The 22,920-nt window shown below is 41.3% G+C and overlaps 1 protein-coding gene across 1 annotated transcript in view; it reads left to right on the forward strand.

The window, feature by feature from the left end:
- The window catches only part of SIPA1L2 (signal induced proliferation associated 1 like 2), a 2,064,602-nt gene that overhangs the window by 1,777,701 nt on the left and 263,981 nt on the right, over positions 1–22,920 (forward strand). The gene's annotated exons all lie outside the window — the stretch shown is intronic.

Here is a 22,920-nt window from a genome sequence, read left to right on the forward strand (position 1 = left end):
TTTGGTAGATTATGTGAGGATGAGATACATACTGTGTTTAAGAATGGAAATACTGGTAAATGTTTTCATAACTTGAGTAAATCTGAGCAGCTTGATTTGGAGTCTATACGTAAGGATGATTCTATAGTAGTTCGCCCAGCCGATAAGGGCGGCATGATAGTTGTGATGGACAGAAAATTTTATTATGATTCCATTAAAAATGTGTTACAGGATGATGGTACATATGAAGTGGTGAATCAGAGAACATGATTAAGAGGATACATATGCTGTTGAATGACTGTTGAGTTTTTCTGTCTTGATGAATTTAATGCAGTTTTTAACTGTTGAATCCCCTGTAGTCCCGATGTTTCAGGGCTCACCAAAAGTTCATAAAGATCCGGTCATACCACCCTTCAGGCCAATAGTGGCTGGCAGGGGGTGGGTGACTGAACCCTTCTCTGTGTTCATAGAGAAACATGTACGACCAGTACTGGACAAGTCATGGGTAGTATTGAAGGATACAAAACAGTTTCTTCAAGATCGTTGTGTTTGCACATTCAGGTATAGCTTTTGATGACACACTATTAGTGACTTTACATGTAGTGTCCTTGTTCACTGCCATACCTAACATGCAAGGTGTGGAATACATGCGGAGATATTTAATGGCCCAGAGTGAATATGATCTAAGATTGATTGAGCTGCTGTGTAGTTTTATAGATATTGTATTGGATAATAATGCCTTTGTGTTCGATGGCCTATATTACTTCCAGAAACATGGAGTACAAATTGTGCTAACAGCTATGCCATCTCCATGTTGGCACAATGGGAGGTCGATGAGTTGTTCCCGAGTGAAGTATTTGTTAAGCTTGTCTTATGTTATTGTCAATTTGTGGACGATGTGTTTTTGGTGTGGGAGGGTATGGCCAAACAGTTGCAATGTTTTTTTTAATATCTACATATGATATCTGATTTTTTGAGGTTCACTTTAAAGTTTTCCACATCATCTATTAAGTTTTTGGATGTTGTGGTAGTTAAGCTCCCAGACTCATCTATTACTACTTTTTTGTACAAGAAAGAATGTCAGAGAAATTCCCTTCTACATAGAAATAGTATGCACCCCAGGAGGGTGTTTATAATGTAGTTAAGGGGCAAGGGATGAGGGTTTCTCGGCTACATGATACAGAGGAAGGATATAGAGTAGGGTGGGAAGCCCTGAGAAATAATTTAGGTAAACTGGGCTACAAGGAAAGTGAGAAAGCAGATATTTTGAAGCAAGTTGATGGATTGAGGGAAGGGACAGCAAGACCATATTTCGCAATAGATGGAATTAGCAGTGTTCCTGGTGCTCGGCTGGACAAGATGGGTAGGAATGTTGTTAAGGTTCCATTATATTACACTAGTAATATTAATTGTATTAAACAGACATTTGAAAAGAATTGGTCCATACTACTCACAGATGAAAAGATTAGTAGAGTTGTTGGACCTGCACCTAATTATTGTTATAAGAATTGTGTTTTTCTAAAGAGAATGATCTGTTACCCAGATAGATGAATAGAGTACATGACATTAAAGGCACTTTCTCATGTGGGCAGTGTAGGTTTTGTGAATATATTGATGATTGTGCTGATGATACTAAGCATATAGTTTACTTGGCTCGGTGCATCTGTTGCCAACTGTGTTACGTCGGCAAAACAGTTCGTTAAGGGAACATCTATACAGTGTACGCACTAGGAATACCACTAGCGCCATTGCTAGATATATAAATAATACTGGAGAACAGCATAATTTTAAGTTTAGGATTATTGAGGTTATCAGGGAAACTGTTAGATTGGGAAATGTAGAGAATAAGACTGAGGGGGCAGAACTTCTATGGATATTGCGGCTGAGAGCCAATAAGGGAGCAGGGCTTAATGGGGTTGTTTCTGTTAAACCAGTATTGAAAGCTATGAGGATACCTAAATAAGTAATATAATGAGGAGTCCCCGTAGGATATATTTATAGCTGAATGTTCTATTTAATATATCACTGTTGTATGAAACGTTGTACTGTTGCTTTAAAATCGGTTTTGGGGATGATGTCATTACAGAGAGATGCATTAGGCATGGATGCTTGTGTGTGTGGTGAAATGTGAAGTAAGTAATTTTATTGGATGATTTTATTTTAATTTAATGTATAAATGCTGAGATGAGATGTTGCTTTTTTATATTAGATGGTCTGAAGAAGCCACATCTGTGTGGTGAAAGCGCTTTCCTGTATTAAATTAGCCTGTATTAAATTAAAGTTTTTATCGTATGGTAGCCGTGCTTCGCACTGTCATTTTTATTTACGCATTTTTACTTTTCTTTATTGACAGCAGTTCGTTTACCCGTGGGTTGATTTGTATTATTTGTTTCCTTGCTGTATAAATTTGCAGCAGCCCAATATATTTTCTTGCAGTTTAACACCACCAGTGAATTTTGTGAGAGATTGTTGCTAGGGAACATGTTACACACCTGTTTAATCACATTTGATTCGTTGCTGCTAAGTAAAGATGTGGCACAGAGGGTTGAGGACTTCTTCCACAAGACTGAAAAGAGAGACAGTAGTAGGCAAAACATAGGTAGAAATTCATTTTTTAGATAAAAATGAACCTAAAAATATATATATATATATATAATGCATGATTAGCACCCACTATAAGCTGGTGCCTGTGGCTTTGCCCCTCCTACATTGGTGAACTTAACTTCAGAGTATTACTAGCAAACCACTAAGTAGAAGTAATGGACCAGGAGTTAGTAAAACTATAAATATTAAACATGTTTTTCAAGATAGAGCTTAAAAATTGTAATAATTGTTTTAATTTTGCACAGTACGTTTTATTTTTTTTTTTAGTTTAACATTCTGAAGAAGTTGTACATGTTAGAATGAAAATGCTGACTAGTATATGTCAGTGTTAGTATTTCTCAAGACAAATTGTCAGTATTTTTTATTTTAATTTTGTACAGTTTTGTACAACTGAAGGTGCTTAAGACCAGGGTTGACATTGTTTTTCTTAGCTTTCGTAATGGTTAAGGTGGTTGCCTTACAAACAGAAGGTGCAGGGTTTGATTCTCACATGGGGGAAGTGGCTAGGCTTAAAATGGCCTGCAAAGGCAGTTAGCTTAGTACCAGCCTATGAACCTATGAACCTATGAGTGTCAGACACGTTTATTTCCTCTGCCTTTTCAGATGAATTATGGCCTACATTTTTTGCATGCCCCAAATGGGCAGTCGTATCTTAGGTCAACATGGTTTGGTGATACTTTACTGCTTCATAGCAATGTCTGCATTTTGATCATGTATCAGGAGCTCATCAGTGAGAAGCATTTTTGCAAAGTCTATATAATCACTTGGTATATATATTTAACAAACACTGTACTAACAGTCCACGAGCAGAGTGCTCTTTGGGAGGGCTATACTTCAGAGCATCTCGCCTTGGAATCCTCTTTGTAGCTTTTGTCCTTCTTCCACCCCAGTCAGTAGTTGTTTTTGAGGTGTGATTGATACACATCTTGGCAACACCGTTCCCCCTATCACATACAGGCTAAAAGATTCAGGATACTAAAGACAAAGTAGCTGATGCACACACCATCTTTAATCACATTTGATTCACTACCAGGGACAGAGCATGTAGATGTACTTGGTAGCTCCAGAACAGGTCGAATGGTGTGGTCTTCCAGCTGATGCATAATGCAATTTAAATAAATGTTATGGCACATAAACTGGACAAGACAGGAGTGGATTGTTTTCAGTAAACGTGCAGGTTGTATATTTACAAAACTTTATATTCCCAAAAGGTAAATTTCATTTGGGAAAATTCACTGACTTGCTCTGTACAGTTGAAGTGGCATTTTTCACGGAGAACTGACTGGGCCATAGCAAGGCCACATTTAATGGTGGCTTTTCTGCTGGGCCTTCATGCAAGTTATGCCAAAGGTATCTCATTGTAGATGGTTTTGATTAAATGCAGTAAAGTTTGGTGTGATTGGTACCCTTTGAATATGTCCTGGGACAGAAGTGAACTGTAGATTTCTCCTCACTTATTTTTCATTTACTATCCAGCCAATTATCTGATAATTTTTCTCACAGCAGCTCCTCGTTGACCTTGTCAGGGAGTCTCCCACATGGCTTTTCTTGTGGGATTTCATTACTTGGCTTGACAGTAGGTAACTTCAGAATGTTTTGACTAGTCTGAGCTTCATTCATGTAGTTTTCACTGCTTACCCATCAGCTGGGTTACAAGTTTACTTCATTTGGTCTTCAACCTGTGGGAATACGGATCCGGATCGGATGCAAGCCAGCAACTTCACAAGCATCTGCTCTGAGCTCCAGGCTCCACCCCTACCCATAATACACCACCACCACCTTCCTTCCCCCAGATCCCGTTTGCCACAGCTATCGCTTGTATCGTGATCTTTGAGCTCTGGGTGTTGAGTAGTTTTTTGAAGCTTTAAGGTAAATGTTCAATAGTTTTGTGTGTGTTAGTAGTGTAGGTTTTTCCCTTTCCTCCCCTTGCTGGTGTGTCACATTTAAAAAAAAAAAAAAAAAAAAGTTAGTTTGTGATTTAGACCCCCCCTCCAGCTCTGTCTTTGTGTGTATCTTTGAGCATGTGGTGGGTCAGTGTTTTTTTAGGATGGCTGATCAGCCTAAACAAATATTCAGAAAGTGCACAGAGAGTGGCCATAAATTGTCGCCAGCTGCCACCCACACTCCGTGTGTTGTTTGCCTAGGAGTAGTCCATCTTTCTATGGGCTGTAGCAATTGTGCGGGCTTTAATCCACGAGCCCTAAAAGATCATAGGGCAAAACTTGTTTTGAAGGGACTCCTTCCTGCAACGGAGGTGGTTGCCTCCACTACCTCTTCGATCACGGCTGTGACCACTTCTTCAGCATCTTCTCTCTCTCCGCCTCTCCTCCTCAGGCCAGGACTCGCCCTCCTGCCTCTAGGCCTGTGGAAGGAGAGCATTGTAAGGGCAGAGAGAAAGAGAGAGAGCACAAAGGAGATACAGAGGAAGAAGTCCCTGGACCATTCGTCTCTGGCTCAGCTTGCTCCAAAAGTACAGTCTGTACCTAGACCTGACTCCCCACGGCTCTGATCCCCCAGTTTTTCACCAGAGCCAGAGAAGCCTAGGTCATCTTCTAAGGCTTCAGCATACCGACTAGCCAGGTCGGAGTCCGTGGCATCGTTGCGCTCCACCCACAGTTTATAAGAAGCTGACATGGATAAAATGAGGAGGAGATTTATTTATACACAAATCCAGATGGGAGTCTTGGCAACCCCCTCTCCCTCTGGAGGGGGGGGGGGCAGCTCGCTTCCCTTCATTACACCTATTTCTCCTTCTCCGATCCGACGACCTGTTACGGAGTATCTGGATCCAAGAGACTTTGGAGTAAGGGGGCCGGCGCTGATGGTACCTGCTATGCTACCTCGACGCTGGCAGTTACCTGGAGCGTCTTGGACCTGACTGGCTCGGATCTCAGCGGCTCTTGGAGCCGTAGCCTAGGCGTCGGATCTGAGGGGGTGGAATTTTTCCCATTGGAGCTGACCTTGAGTCGTGGCAATCTCCTTGGCGCTCCATTTCCTTTGGGCCTGGCTCTGATCCCTCGTCAGATCCAGAGACAACAGCTCCCTTACTGACATTCCAGGAAGCTCGCTCACCCTTGGCATTCGATGTGGTGGAAAGGTTTTTCTCCAGTGGATCAAGACCCCTGACAATCTCTTTGGATTCCACCCCGACTCCTGTCATTTTACCACAGGGACAGCACGTGCTCGAGGAGCCCCATAAGGTTCCCCTTGAGGAACATCAGGTGGTTTGTGAGCCCTCTCTAGAGATCTCCATCGGAGAGGTTCCTCGTAAGCATACGTGCAAGAGGAGGCACTTGGACACCTCCCTGGAGTTCCTTACTGAGGACACTGATTTGGAGGAAGGGGAAGGTTCCCCCAGATCACCTCCTGAGGATGTATCCTTTGGAGACATTATGGAACTGTTGTGCCAGCGGGGAGGTTGGTGTGCCCCAAAACCTTCCTCGGATGAGTCTGTGTTCCCGGAGGCCTTTGGCACTGGCCTGTCTACTTCCTGGGTGTCCCCCCCCCCCCAGCAGATCCCTTAGTAGACTTGGCCACCTCTGGGCTTGGTAGGAACCAGACACCATGAAGCCAATTCCAAAGTGCCCTGATAAAATTTTAAGCCCCCCCCGTGTGGACAGACCTGCCTGCAATTAAGGGTCCTCAGTATTGTGGTAGCAGCCACTCCCAAGAAGGAAGTAGCTCAGGAGAGTTCCATGGTCCATCCATCCGACCGAGAGTCCAGGACGATGGATTGCATAGGGAAGCGGGTGTATGCATCAGCAACCTTTTCTATAAGGGCGCTGAACTATTTGGCTTATGTTACATAACTACAGCACAACCTGGTCAAGGAACTAGCTGAGTCACCCCTAGAGTCCATGTCGCAGGAGGACAGGTGTACGTTCTCCTCGAGAATGGTCACCTTGAAAGTGGTCTGTAATACGTCTATATGCCTCCTCTCACACGCCACCGAGGGAGCAGCTAGTGTGGCTGGGTCTGGCATTGGCATGAGGTGTCACACCTGGCTCAAGTCAGTTCAAGGAACCCTTTAAGGCGTCTTTTGCGAATGCACCTTATGACGGCTCTTCCCTATGTGGAAAGACTATCCATGACACATTGGTGCAGAGTGAGAAGGATGGGAAGACTGTCTGCTATTGGGATCCGCTTCTCGAACCCTCAAAGATCCTTTTCTCGTAATCAGCGAGGGCAAAAGAAGATGTGGTTCCGGAAGTCTAAGTATTCCCGGACTAGAGGCAGAGGAGGAACAGACAGACGCCGGCGCAGAGGCAGAGGGAGTCAGAGGAATTTTGGGTCTCAAGAACCTTTCTCAGACAGGCCCGTGCAGCAGCCCTAAGTGGTTTCCTGACTGCTCTGCTCTGGAGGAAGTCGGGGGTTGCCTGTCATTCCACCTGACGGCATGGGAGTCCATGTCATCAGACCGTTAGGTGCTTCAGATTATATCCAGAGGTTATACAATCCTGTTTGTAGTTTCTCCCACTCCACCCAAACACCTACTAGACATACCCACGCAGAAGGAGGCAGTGACACTAGAGGTAATCAAGCTGCTAAAGAAGCGAGCCATCAAGCCCGGCCCCCAAGATCAGCATGGATTGGGCATCTATTCCAGGTTCTTTTTGGTGCCAAAAATACAGGGGACTTAAGACCCCTTCTGGACCTGTCAACCCTAAACCTGTCAATTGCCACAGAGAAGTTCCGGATGGTCACGTTACAGTCCATCCTGCCTTGTCTGCAAGAGAGCAACTGGATGTTCTTGATAGACTGCCAGGATGCTTAATATCAAGTAAAGGTTCACAGAAGCTCCAGGAGGTTCCTCCGCTTCCAGCTAGGGGCCAAGCATTACCAGTTTTGAGCCATGCCCTTTGGTCTCACCACAGTCCCCAGGGTGTTCACCAAGGTAATGGTGGTGGTAGCGGCTCACCTGAGGCTTCAGGGAATCCAGGTCTACCCTTACCTGGACGATTGGCTCCTTGCTGCTCCCACCAAGCATCTACTCTGTCAGGCCAGACACTATTTCATACTACTTGCACACCAGCTAGGAATTATAGTCAACACAGCCAAATCTCTCCTAAACCCTGTCCAGGTTATAGAATACATCAGAGCACAGATAGGCACTTTGCAGACAAAAATCTTCCTGACCTCGGAGAGAATTTGAAGCTTACGGATTCATGTTGCCTTCATCTATCAGTCCCATCTTCCTTCAGCGCAGTCAGTTTTATGGGCCCTAGGTTCTATGGCAGTGATGATTACACTTCTCCCATGTGCTTGTTTGCATATGCGAGTACTACAGTGGACTCTAGCAGTGCAATGGTCTATTTGGAACTTCCATTGACACATCTGATACACATAAGCAAAGTCTGCAGGGCGTCCCTCCTCTGGTGGATGCATTCTTCGGAAATACTCACGAGATATCCATTTGTCACAGCCCCTGCCCAAGCCACAGTGACCATGGAAGCTTCCCAACTAAGGTGGGGGGCATTACTCAGGAAGGACTGTCCAAGGCATGTAGTCCCCAATCGAGACCAGTTTGCATATCAGTGGTCTAGAGATGAGGGCAGCCCTTTTAGCGTTGCAGGCCCTTCATGCCTTTCTCCCTCTAGGAACTATTGCAATTCGGTCAGACAACATGTCGGTGGTCTGGTGCATCAACAAACAGAGAGGGACCAGATCCTATCCCCTCTGTCGCTAGGCCATGAGAGTTTGGGAATGGGCGATCTCCACCAGTCATTTCCTGGTAGAAACGCACATTCTGGGACAGTCCAACATACTGGCGGATAAACTAAGCCGGACTATTCTGATGCCTTATGAATGGTCTCTGAATCCTTCAGTAGCGGAACCGATCTTTCTAGTGTGGGGTCGGCCTTGCTGCGATCTCTTCGCATCTCCTTCCAACGTGAAGTGCAGCGAGTTCTTTGCTCTGAGCCCCCCACTGGGGGAATCCCTCAGAGATGCTGTAGTCCATGCTTGGACTTCCGGTCTTCTTTATGCACCCTCCTTTACCTCTTATCTCAAAGTTCCTCCAGAAGGCGCATCGACTGGGGAGCAAAGTGATCTTCATTGCCCTGTTGTGGCCTCACCAGGTATGGTTTCCCTTCCTCTGGTCTCATCTTCTAGCTTTTCCTTGGGTCTTGGATCCACATCCGGATCTCATCTCTCACCGCTCGAGGGTCCCTCATACGAACCTGGATAGTCTGAAGTTCTCGGCTTGGCTGCTCCAGTTCCCTTAATTGCTAGGACTCTCGGTTTGTTTTCTTTGGTCAAAACATTTCTGGTGGCAGCCCATAAATCGTCCACTAGGAAGATTTACCGTAGCAAATGGAATCTCTTTTCCATCTGGACTTCTGAAAGGGATTTAGATCCTTTCACAGCTCCAATTCTGGCTATCCTTGATTTTTTGGCAAACATTTTTCAACAAGGGGCTAGTTCATCTACAGTGAAAGTTCAACTGGCTGCCATTTCCAGTTTCCACATTGGTGAGAACATGGCTTCTTTGGCTTCTTCCAGATTGTGCAAAGCTTTTATCAAAGGTACATTTCTGTTACGTCCTCTGGTTAAAGATCTCCCCCGTGAGACCTTACAATGGTATTGCAAGCTCTGGTTGCCCCCCCCACCCTTAAATTTCTATTGTGGAAGACAGCCTTCCTAGTGGCTATTACCTCAGCTAGGAGGATCTCAGAACTTCAAGCGTTGTCTTTCAAGGATCCATACATGGTTTTCCATAAGGGCAGGGTTTCTCTTCATACTAATCCCTCCTTTCTTCCAAAAGTGGCTTCTGAGACCAGTATCAATCAGACTATCAATTTACCTGTTTTCTTTCCAAATTTCAAAAATAAGGGTGACTACAAGTTGCATCTGTTAGATGTTCATAGACAATTACGTTTCTATTTACACAGAACTAAACCCTTTCGCAATTCTGACCAGTTGTTTGTGTCCTTTTCTAAACCATTTTTGGGTAAACCCATTTCTAAGGTGACCATTGCTAGATGGATTTCTCTGTGCATCCTTCAGGTTTACAAGGACAAAGGCTTGTCTCCTCCGGGTCAGGTTAGAGCTCATTCCACCAGGTCCATGGCTACTTTTGTGGCCTTTTGGTGTAGGGTATCCTTGGATGACTTTTGTTCTTCAGCTACGTGGTCCTCATCTCATACCTTTATTTCTCACTGTAAATTGGATTTGATGTCTAGAAGGGGAGCATCCTTTGTATCCGCGGTGCTCCGGAATATCTTTCCATGAGGGCCACCCAGGTGTATAAGTAGCTTGAAGACCAAATGAAGTAAACTACTTCAGATAAAGAAATTATGTACTCACCATAACTTTCTATCTGAGTATTTGTACTTCATTTGTCTTCAATTGCCCTTCCCCCTGGTCTTACCATCGTGGCATGTAGCAGAGCGCTCTTTAGAGGCTTTGGTCTGTTTCATGAGGTTGGAAAAGTTGTGTGCAGTAAGGTGTATTGGGTCGGTTTTTTTGGTTTAGGGTGCAGCAAACTCGATCTGAAGGAAGGAAGGCGGTGGTGGTGTATTATGGGTAGGGGAGGAGTTTGGAGCTCGGACCAGATGCTTGTGAAGTTGCCGGCTCGGATCCAATCTGGATCCGTATTCCCACAGGTTGAAGACAAATGAAGTACAACTACTCAGATGGAACGTTATGGTGAGTACATAACTTCTTTGGTTTTAACACCATTATTAAATTATCACTTAAGACGTATGCAAACGTACATTAATCTAAAAGAAAATCATTATTATTGTTTCCAGTTACATGCATTATGCATCCCATATTTTCTTTTTTATAACTGTCATTAGTCCAACATTACTTAAATTGCTAAATTCCTGCCTTACTTAAACTTCACTCCTTTTCCTCCTGAACATTACTCTGCATCTACTGTTTCCACAATTTCCATTTATTTCTGTGTAATTTACTTCTTTCCTTTTCTAAAGATCCCGCTTTCAGTTCTTTTTATTTTGTTGCAATATGCAGTACTTAAAATACAGTTGGTTTACACTTTCATTTCCATTTTCTACTAATTGTTTTTCAGCTGACACCAGAATTAAAGTTAACAAAGCATTAATTACTATGTCAAGGCAATTCTGATTCTGTGCCCCAGCTCAAATAAATAATTTCCTTAGTTACACCTATTTGCACACCCAATATTTTTGAAAGAGTACTTTGTAGGATTTTTTTTAAGTCTACTAATTTGTTACAGTTCCAGAACACATGTTCCCAGTTACCTCTTTCTTCCTCATCTGTCCTCCAACATTTGTCATCTACCGGGTGGGGTATAAAAATAATTATGTAAACTCTTCCAAACAAATATAATTCTTCTGCTAGACTTTGCATATTTGGGAGCCATACATATAGCCTCACATTGTTTTCTTGTAAATTACTTGTCCAGTCACTCTTCCAAATATTTTCTAACATTGATTGAGTCTTACAGGTATGTAATATTTTATATGTCCTATTAATTATACCTTTTTTTAACAACAGCTTGTGTTGTAGATTCAACTAAAAACTCTAAAAGAGCAGATGTTCTTCATGTTTCACTGTTGCAGTCATTACATTTGGGTAATCTGCTGGCAGTTTGCCCTCAGTCGGCCTGAATAACAAAGTCTTGGGTCCTACGTCGGTTGCTGTCACCTCTTCCATGATGTCAAGTCATCAGGTGTATAAAACATGCAGCCGACGCCATTTTAGTCAGTCTTTCTACCGCACGGTGCCCATAGCAGAAGCAGTTCGCAAGTGCCGGTCGGCCTACTCCTGACATTTTCGTTTTCTAGTTTCAGAGCCGAAGTCTTCAAACTAAAGCTAAGTACCCCATTGGGGAAACTTTTTCTTGCTCCTTACCGATGAAAGTAAAAGTTAATAATTGCATTACTTGTGGGAAGCAAATACCTCATAAGGATTTTCATTTGTACTGTATTCCTTGCCTAGGCCCTGACCACAATGTGCCTTGCTGTTGGTTTTCTGCTAAATTTAATCAATGCACTATTAAGCGTCTGTATATTTTTGCTTCTAAATATTTTGGTTCAAGATTTAACAACCCGGACTGCAACAGTGAATACACTCGAACATCTACATTTATGGTAAGTGTACACAACTGTACTATGTTCTTCGTGTTTCACTGTTGCAGTCATTACATTTGAGCATAGACCTTTGGCAATACCTCCTGTATTAGACATTGTGGATGATGTGTTGATTCCTTGCCTCTGGCTCCTAGTAAGTCAGACAGATATTACAGGGTTCCTGACTCCCACAAATTTCTTTTCAAAAATCCTGCTGCTGATCCTGAGACTATTTCTCAGGGTTCCAAGGGTGTTAAGGCTTCTACAGCCAAAAAATCCTACCCCTTCTGATAGAGATTCCAGGGAGCTGGATAGATGGGGTAAGAAGGTTTATATGTCTGCAACCTTGGCAATCAGGGCTTCAAACTGCCAGTTTCATATGCTTAAATATCAACAGCATGTTATGGGCTTACTGAAACAGAAAATTATGTTGATTTCTGATTGTGTGGAAAATAAAGAGTTACAGGATTTATTGCATGCAGCAGAACAGGTTGGAAAGCATACTTTGCAATGTGGTTTTGATTCTTTGGAGGCCTCTTGTAGGGCCGCTGTTACTGGATCTGTGATAAGAAGGCATGCCTGGCTCAAGGAGCAAAATCTGCCTGATCATGCTAAAGCTAAATTGTGGGATGCCCCTTTGCAGCATGATACTCTGTTTGGTAATAAGGCAGAAGAGATTTTAAAGAAAATGGAAGACAAAGCTAAATCTATGCAAATGGTAAAATATTTTTTGCAAGTACAGCCACCCAGGTTCAGTAGGTACTGGCCTACTAAAAATTGGTCCTTTCCTGTGTCCAACAGAGCCACTCAGGGAAAACCCAGGCGCTCAAAAGGCTCCAGATATCAATCACAGGGATCTTATAGCTCAAAGCAATGGGGTGCCTCTACATCCAAATCTGGAGGTAACAAAGCACAACCCTACAGTAAGCAGTCTCAATGACTTTCCTCTACCATCTCCAAGCACTTATCTTTTGTCAGCCCCCTTGGGGAGAAAACTAGCACTTCATGCTCAAAATTGACAGTTAATTACCCAGGACAAGTGAATTGAATATTAAACATAGCATCCCAGGGGTACAGATTTAATTTTCATACTTTGCCTATTCCAAACGGATGGCCGGATCTGCCACAAAACCAGTGGGCAGAGGCCTAAAAACAACAATCATGGATATGTGGGCTATTCAACCGGTACCAGAAAAGGAAAAAGGACAAGGATTTTATTCAAGACTTTTCATGGTACCCAGAAAAGACAATTCATGGTGTCCAATACTGGACTTATCGATTCTGAACACGTTCCTGGACATTCCAAAATTCAAAATGCTAACTTTACAACAGCTACTGCCTATGCTAGACAGGAATGCTTGGTTAGTAACTCTAGACTTAAGAGGCATACCTGCATATCCCAATAAGGGAATCTTGCAGAAGATACCTCCGCTTCAAAGCAGGCTTTTTGCATTACCAATTCTCTGCACTGGCCTTTGGCTTATCTACTGTGCCCAGGGTCTTTACAAAGTGCATGGCACCAGTAATTGCATTCTGCCGACAAAGAAACATTCAAATGTATCCTTATCCAGACAATTGTCTCATTCAGGCAGAGGACAAGGACACTCTTCTTCAACATCTGGCATTTGTGAAAAGGCTTCTAGCTTGCCTAAGGTACACCATAAACGAAAATAAATCACAACTGGTACCCTCTCAAATAATTACATTCCTGGGTGCAAGCTTGAATACAACTGCCCAGATGGCTTACCTCACACCAGACAAACAACTGTAATTGACAACATACTTCAAACAAATTGCAACAAAAACCCAATTATCTGCAAGACAAATTCTGCAGGCTTTGGGATTCATGGCATCCTGCATTCTACTAATTCCATATGCGAGACTGCATATGAGGAAACTTCAATGGTACATAAAAAGTTTATGGAGTCAGCATTGTCACAGTCTGGAAACAATGATCCCTCTCATTCCCTGCCTACAACAGGAGTTTCTTTGGTGGGCAGGGACATGTCAGCAAAACAAAGGACTGTCATTCACTGTACCCCCCTGCCACCCAAACTGTAACTACAGACGCATCAGACTATGCTTTAGGGGCCCACCTGGTAGGGAGATGCATTCAGGGCAAATGGAGCCCAAACCAAATGCATCTGCATATCAACCAGAAAGAAATGCTAGCTGTTCAGAATGCTCTGACAACCTTCAAGGACTTATTTCATCCAGGACAACTACTGATAAAGACGGACAACACCACAGTTATGTGGTACATAAACAAGCAGGGGGGGTACCCATTCCTACCCCCTTTGCAGACTAGCCATGGCCTTGTGGAACACAGCCTTGACTTACCAAATACATATTCAAGCTCAATTCTTGCCAGGAAAGCAAAATACTCTGGCAGACGACCTAAGCAGAAATCTTATGGACCCGCATGAATGGAAACTGGATCCACAAATCTTCAACATGTTAACACAGAAATGGGGAAGCCTGGACATAGATCTGTTTGCCTCTCCCCAAAACTATCAGTTGGACAAATTCGGCATGAGAACTCATCACAAAAAAGCATGGAAAGTGGATGCTCTATCCTTCAGCTGGAAAAAACAGTCTACGCCTTTCCCCCTCTACCTCTACTCTCCAAGGTCTTACTAAAAGTCAGACAGGAAAAACCAAAAATGATGTTAATTGCTCCGGACTGGCCTCACCAACACTGGTATTTGCTTCTAAGGAATATGTCACACCTTCTTCTTGCCTTGACACCTCACCTACTGTCTCAGCAGAACTATCAAATTCTACACACTCAGCTCCAAACTCTGAATCTTGCAGCATGGTTAATCAACTAATTATTCAAACCACATCTCTCAGTAAACCTGTGATGGATGTCATTTTGGAAGCCAGAAGGCCTAGTACTAGAAAATCTTATGCTGATAAATGGAAGAGATTCTGTGCTTGGAACCAAGCACAGGGAATAGACACAGCAAAGCCTAATATTCCTCAGATTTTCCAATACTTAACTTAGATGCTTGACAAGGGCCTATCTATTTCTTCAATAAAAATCCATGCCTCTGCCATCTCTGCTCATTACAACACAGAGCCTCCTCTCTTTTGTCATCCACTGCTAAAATAGTATCTCAGAGGGGCCAAAAATTTAAGGCCACCCAGGAGAGCACCAACTCCCACACGGGACCTCAATTTTGTGCTGGACAAACTCTCCCTACCTCCTTTTGAACCAGCAGCTACAGTGGCTATAATATTTCTTTCTTGGATGACGGCTTTTCTTTTGGCAGTCACTTCAGCTAGAAAGGTTTCAGAACTACAGGCTCTCATGGCAGGGGAGCCTTTCATTATATTTTACCCGGACAGGGTGGCCCTCAAGACCAATCCTTCCTTTAGGCCTAAGGTGGTATCCAGTGTGGCTCTTAACCAAACCATTCGCCTGCCAACTTTTTTCCCAAATCCGCAGAACCAGGGGGAGCGGATTCTGCATTCATTGGATGTACACAGACAACTAAGTTTCTACTTAAACAGGACAAAATCTCTAAGAAAGTCTGAGCAACTACTGGTAGCATTTGCTGCAGGATTTGAGGGGAAGGCTATATCAAAGCAGACTATTTCTAAATGGATAAGCCACTGCTTTCGTCTCTGCTATTTGCACCATGGTAAACCAGTGCCCAAGGGGATCAGGTCCCATTCCACCATGGCTGCCTCTACTTTAGCAGCTTTTCTCAGAGGGGTCCCAACCAAAGACATTCTAGAAGCTGCTACTTGGAGCTCTGTTCATACGTTCACAAAGCATTACCATTTACCTCTCTTCTCTTTAAATCCAGGGCAGGCTTTGCCACTGCAGTCTTGCAGGGCCTTATAGCTGCTCCTAATGCTGTTTAGTTCCATCCTCCCATCCATAGCTTTGGGATTCTACCCAAATGTAATGACTGCAGTGGTGAAACATGAAGAATGTAGTATAGTTGTGTACACTTACCATAAATGTAGATGTTCGAGTGTATTCACAGTTGCAGTCCGGGTTACCCACTCGCCATCCCCCATTCTATATCTTTTCTTTCCTTCACTATACTCAAAAGCCTTTGTGGTGTATTTGCTTTTAGTTGAAGGTAAATTTTATGTTTCTAAGGTGAATTTATATATTTACTGTTTGTTTATATGTTTTTGCACCCCATTTGGGGGGCACCTGACATCTGGGGCAAGAAAAACTGATTAAAATGGCGTCGGCTGCATGTTTTATACCCCTGACGACCTGACGTCATGGAAGAGGAGACAGCAACTGACGCAGGACCCAAGACTTTGTTATTCAGGCTGATTGAGGGCAACCTGCCAGCAGATTACCCAAATGTAATGACTGCAACAGTGAATACACTCGAACATCTACATTTATGGTAAGTGTACACAACTGTACTCTCTCTCTCTCTCTGTCTCTACCTGGTAAGGAAGACGGTCTTTAGCCTGCAGTCCAAGTGTCTTTGTAGCCTTGCCCCATTTTATTACATTTTTCCTCTCTGGTTATTTGCTGCCAGTACCTTGGTTCCTTTGCCAGTTTTCTCCAGTAAAGTCCAGCACCCTCCTGCCTATTCTCTGTACCCCTGTTTACAGTCATCTCTTATCTGCAAAATTTCCCATCTCCATTCTCATTTTGGCTTTGTTCTTCCAATACTTTCTGCTACTTTACGCATATAATATTCTGTATAGCTGTTGCTGTTCTTAAGGATAACATCCAAAATCCCACACGCTCCTTATTTCTTGAATTTCTCCCTGCTTCGTTATCCCTTTCCACTTAGCATTATAACTTTCTACTTGTGTTATATATATGAGCCTCAGTTCTGTAGCTCTAAAATATCAGTTCAGATCAGGTAATCCTTAATCACCTTGTTCTTATTGGAAGGATTAACTTACCTCACTTGCTTTCTTCCCTTCCCAGATAAATTCCTTCAAATCTTATTATTCTCTGATTGATAAAAATATGCCTGACCTAATTATAAAACTAAAAGGACTATAAAACATTTCCATGTTTGTATCGTGCTATCCATATCCATAAACAAATGCTTCCAGTTTCTCAGTTTTTATTTTATCTTTTGTTTAGCTTCTTCCCACATATCCTTAGCTGTCATAACAGAAGCCTTTTCAATCCATACTCCAAAGTACTTTGTTTTATAGTGTCCCCATAAATATGGGTATCGCTGAACCAATTTGTGTGTTAGTACGTAATTTGCTGCTATAGCTTTTGCTTTTTCTTCATTAATTTTATATCTCAAAATACTTGAAACTGTTTCAGAATATGCCACAGCACTGAGATTTCAGAGAGGAACCCATCCACTTTAATTTTTACCTCCGATCCTTCATATATCCTCTAATCAACCTTATAATTTTATCAGGGAATACAAATGCTTCCATTGCCCTACTCATAAAATCCTAGATTATTCTGTCAGATGCTTTCCCTGCATCAAGACCCACCAACACCAGTGTTATTTTCTTACAGTCTTCTTCCCTTTGGATTACCATTGTTCAATTAATGCTGTTAAATGTTTGCCTCTCCTCCACAAAACCACACTGATCCATATCTTATTAATTTTAGCATCACCTTTGCCATTTGTTTAGCAATTGTAGACTTAAACACTTTATAATCATGGTTTAAATCAAAATGTTCCTCTATATTAAGCTGGATCTGATGAGTCTTCACCATCTTTAGGTATTACAGCCACTACTGCTTTCCTTTAGGATATTAGTGCTTCTCCTCTTTTTAAAATACTGTTAGACAAATCTCTCCACTTCTTTATCAGTTTCTTCCTGCCTAGCTTCCAAACTTCCACAGGAGTATCATGTGTTCTGGGGTAATTTCCTGCAGATTAGTTGTACATCATCACCATTTTTATCTCATCTTCTCTTCTCTTAACTGTTGGTAATCGAGCTTCATCTGCTTCTGTCCTTGGCATATATAATTCTTCCATAAATGTTTTAATTTCTACCTTTTCTTGAATATCATATGTCTCTGCTTTATATAGATTTTCATAAAATTTAAAGTATAGAAGATGTTGGCCACATATGTAAGGGGAATAGAGATAAGAAAAGAACAGACACCAATCATTCCAAGTGGGAGCCCAGCTGTGACATACAGTTTAGCATGGGTAGTCTTATTTTTAGGTTAGGTTGTGCTTGAGGGTGATGATGTGGTGCATTTGTTCCTATTTGGAGGATTAAACTTAATTTTCTGAAGATGCACATCGTTTTGTGCATTTGTTCTATTTTAATATGATATGGGGTGTTTTCCAAGTGTATTTATTTTATTTTTTTATTTGAGGGTTTTCACTAAAAGCAAAACGTCTTGAAAAGTGTGACACAGGTTCAAATGAAGATTATAAGAAACAGCTGTGTTAAAAATCAGCCTGTCAAACATTATTGTGTGCGTGTAACACAAAAGTTAGAAATACACAGTCAAAAAACGGTTATGTTTAATGTGTGAGAACAATAACAAATAATTAAGAGAGGAAAATATAATAGAATGAGAGGGGGAGCAATAATCTGTTTGGACTGCAGACAAGAGATTGCCTTTCCCTATCAAGGATTGATATCAGAGTATAGGCAAAGAGAAGGAATAGGGGTATCCTAAGCAAAAGACCAGCATTGTAAGAGTTTTTAGTAGAATCTAGAACAGAAGCCAGTGTTAAAAAGGGATAATTAATAGGGCATATAAAATATAGCACTGTAAGTATAAGTATCATTCAGAGGAGGGGAAAAAGGGATAATTAGGGCATATAAAATATTGCATGGTAACTGTATGCATCAGTCAGAGGAGGAGAAAAAGGGATAATTAGGGCATATAAAATATTGCATGGTAACTATAAGAATCAATCGGAGGAATTTAGAAAGTTTTTGGAACAGAGATTAGAGCCACAAAAAAACAATAGGAGAATATATGTATGACTCCCAAATATGCAACAAAATCTAGACAATTTAGAATATTTGCTTAGAAGTGTTTGCATAGGTATTTTTATACCCCAAGTAGATTCCAATGAATGTTTCCTCAGGTAGATTGCAAATGTTGGAGGTGTGATGGGGAAGAAAGGAGTAATTGGGAACATATTTTTGAGAGTTTGATGAGTTCATAGGTTGGTACTATGCTATCGGCCCTAGGGCCTCTACAAGCCTAGCCATAACAGTTCCTTGGCTATTTCTTCCCGCAATATTTACTTCCCTAGACCCCTATCTAGCAAGGCGACTGACGAGTTGTCAGACTTTTAAAAATCCCTACAGACTACTCTATCAGAAGTACTGGGTGAGCAAATTGGTGTAACTAAGGAATTATTTCTGAGCTATGATACAGAACCAGAATTGCCTAGATGTAGTAAGGCCTTGCTGAGTCTAATTATGATGGCTGCCAAAAAAGCAATTACTTGAAAATGGAAGTCAAAGTCTAAATCAACTGTACTAGAAGTAGTGAATATGGTAAAAGAGACAAAACAACTAGAAAATGGATCTGTGTAAAAGGGTAATAGTAAATTACATAGAAAATATAGGAATTGTGAGAACAATGCATGCAGAAAAATGTTTTGGAGGAGGAATGACGTTTAAAAGAAGGTAGGATATGTCAGTATGGGTTGTTTTCAGTTATATACAGTGGATATAGAAAGCGTGCACACCCCTGTTAAAATGCCAGGTTTTTGGGATATAAAAAAAATGAGACCACAATAAATAATTTCAAAACTTTTCCCACCTTTAGTGTGACCTATAAAAGTGTACAATTCAATTGAAAAACAAACAAATCTGTTAGGGGAAAAAAATATATAAAAAAAAAAACACAATAAGCTAGTTGCATAAGTGTGTACACCCTTAAACTAATACTTTGTAGCACCTTTTGATTTAATGACAGCATTTAGTCTTCTTGGGTAGGAGTCTATCAGCAGGGCACATCTTGACTTGGTAATATTTGCAGAGTCTTCCTTGCAAAAGTGCTCCAAATCTGTCACATTGCGAGGGCATCTCTTCAGGTCACCCCACAGATTTTCTATTGGATTTAGGTCTGGGCTTTGGCTGGGCCATTCCAAAACTTTAATTTTCTTCTGGTGAAGCCATTCTTTTGCTGATTTGGATGTATGCTTGGGGTCGTTGTCTTGTTGAAAGGTGAAATTCCTCTTCATCTTCAGCTTTCTAGCAGACACCTGAAGGTTTTGGGCCAAAAGTGACTGGTATTTGGAACTGTTCATAATTCCCTCCACCTTGACTTCCAGCTGAAGAAAAGCAGCCCCAGAGCGTGATACTGCCACCACCATGCTTCACCATGGGGGCGGTGTTCCTTTGGTGATGCAAAGTGGGGTTTTTTTTGCGCCAAATGTACCTTTTGAAATTGTGGCCAAAAAGTTCAGCCTTGGTCTCGTCAGACCATAACACATTTTCCCACATGCTTTTTGGAGACTTGATGTATTATTTAGCAAATTTTAGCTGGGCCTGGATATTTTTCTGTGTAAGAAAAGGCTTCCATCTTGCAGTCCTACCCCATAGTCCAGACATATGGAGAATACGGGAGATTGTTGTCACATGTAGCACACAACCAGTACTTGCCAGAAATTCCTGCAGCTCCTTCAGTGTTACTTGGAAGCCTCCCTGACCAGTTTTCGTCTGGTCTTTCATCAGTTTTGGAGGGGATGTTCAGTTCTTTGCAACGTCACTGTTGTCCCACATTTTCTTTACTTTTTGATGACTGTCCTTACTGTGTTCCATGGTGTATCCAATGCTGTGGAAATTTTTTTTATACCCTTCTCCTGATTGATACCTTTCAACAATGAGATCTCTTTGATGCTTTGGAAGCTCTCTGCAAGCCATGGCTTTTGCTGTAGTAGGCAACCGAGTAAATGTCAGGAAAATCCTACTAGGACAGCTGAACTTTATTTGGGGTTAGTCAGAGTCTCTTTAATTGATGGCAGGTGTGTACCCAAGACGACTGAATGCTGTAATTAAATCAAAGTTGCTTCAACAAAGTATTAGTTTAAGGGTGTGTACACTTATGCAACCAGCTTATTGTTTGTTATTTTTATATTTATTCCCGTAACAGATTTATTTGTTTTTCAATTAAATTGTACAAGTTATAGGTCAAATTAAAGGTGGGAAAAGTTTTGAAATTAATTGTTATAGTCTTATTTTTTTATATCATAAAAACCAGGAATTTTAGCAGGGGTATGTACACTTTTTATATCCACTGTAAATGTATTATTGCTAATGTCAGAAGTCATAATTTAGTAAAGATGTTTCTTGTTTTAAAAAAATATCTTGTATGCTTTTAGAAAACTTTTAAATTTTAGTTTTAAAGTATGCTGGCTATCCTTAAATAAAACTAAATTGTACTCTGTTCTCTCTTATGCATTAAAGCGTTAAGACTTCTAGAGTAGCTGCTATCTTATTCACTTCTAATAATTTAGAACTTGTCTTTTGATCAAGCATGGAACTTATCTCTTGATCAAACATTTAGCTGTAACTTAGGAATCTTGATGTTTTGATGGCTTAAGATAAGAACCTGTATTCAGACATGGTCTTTCTTGATCATATGACTGCATTTCACATGGTGGATCACAGGATCATGATTGAATGTATTAATCTTTGCTGTGGCGTCTCCTGAGTTGTGCTTGATTGGTTTGCCTTTTACCCCCAGGGTCACTCCCAGTATCGGGATCAAGTTCCTCAGGTAGTTACCCTCTTCGTTGTGGGGTTACTCTGGTTTCAGTTTTAGCACTGTTCACAGTATATTTGATGCCATTGGAGGAAACTCTTACAGAAAAAGAGAGAGAGGTGTTTATTGTCAATGTTATGCTGATGTTTTTGTTTTTATACAGTTAGAAACTTGTTTTTAAGTTAAGTTGTTTGGTTACATTCCAGATATTTGCAACTGAAAGGCAAAGGAGATTCTAGTCCATGTCACAGTATATCCGTTATCACTTTCATCTCCTTCTATGTTTGTTATTTATTGGTGGTGTATATTGTTGCAAGTCCATGAGCTGGGTGTTGCTGTTGCTGATAAACTGATATTGTCAGGTTGTTCACCCATCATCAAGATGTTTTATTTCCATCTGAAAAATATTGAATGGATCCTGAATTTCATCCATGTATGAAGCTTGCAACAGTGATTCAGGTGTTTGTATTTTATTACTTAGGTTACTGCAGCTTTCTCAATCTAGGGTTCTCAGATGGTGAATTTTTGCAAATACAGGAATTGCAAAATTCAGTGGCTAGATTAAGGAGGTATTCCTGTAGCTTTCACTTTACCAGTCTTCTGCAGGATTTGCACTGGCCTACAGTCAGTGTCAGTTGAGTTTTGTAGCTTTTATTAGTGACTTGTGCCCTACATAGTGTGGATCCTGTTTGCTTGAAAGATCAGCTGGTGCCTGTGTTCTGGCCAGGCCCTTTAGATCATCAGAGGAGTACTGATGTTTGTTCCATGGGCCTGGCTCAACTGGTGGGGGTGACTGTCCTTTACTTGTTTGACATCAGTCCTTTGTAATAAATTGCATTTGTTACTGGCTCCTGTGAATTAGAAGCCTTCTTCTGAGGATTTTTAAAGGTTTTTGCCTTTTCAGACAGTTTATTTGAATCTCTGTATGTTTGCCATTGTGAACATTGATAGTGTTTTAAAATAGTTTTATTGTACTATAATTGCAATTTATGTATGTTATTCTTTTAGTGTTTACTGTATTTTGAACTGTTTCATTTTAACTGTAAAATGTTTTTAAGTAAAGATTTAAATTTGGTAAATAGTGTATATGAAGAAAGTAAAATTTTATTTGCAAACCAGTATTTCATAATGCCTGTGTTACCTGCTTTGATAAGTCTTACCAAAATAAATGTGTGCACTTTTATGACTTAATAAACACAACAGATTTTTAAGAGAGATCTATTCAGCAAGTATTGCAATATTCCTTTCTACCCCTGCACTTGTATTTTGATCCAAAGTTTACTTGGATACTTGTGTGAATTCCAGCATCCTCCTGCTTCACGTATAGCCATTGTGAACCTATCCATTCATTTCTGTTATGACTTTGAAAACATTGCCTTATACTATCAAGTATTCCTTACTACAGAAACAAAATTGCAAGTAGAGTCTCTTGCCAATGTGATGCAGTGCTGACTAAACTAACCACTAGAAAGACATGAGAACTGAAAAGAGCCTATATGTAGTACTTTCTACTGGAGGCATCTCTAGTGAATGCCTGCTAAATACTGCACTAAACTAATTTCTGGTCTGTACCCCTAAGTGGTGATAGCTGAGTAAGCTAGATTACCTTTATGATTAGCTGACTGT

The sequence above is a fragment of the Protopterus annectens genome, chromosome 1.part1 (genome assembly GCF_019279795.1).
Source record: "Protopterus annectens isolate FY-2018-M chromosome 1.part1, PAN1.0, whole genome shotgun sequence".
NCBI classification, from domain to species: domain Eukaryota; kingdom Metazoa; phylum Chordata; order Ceratodontiformes; family Protopteridae; genus Protopterus; species Protopterus annectens.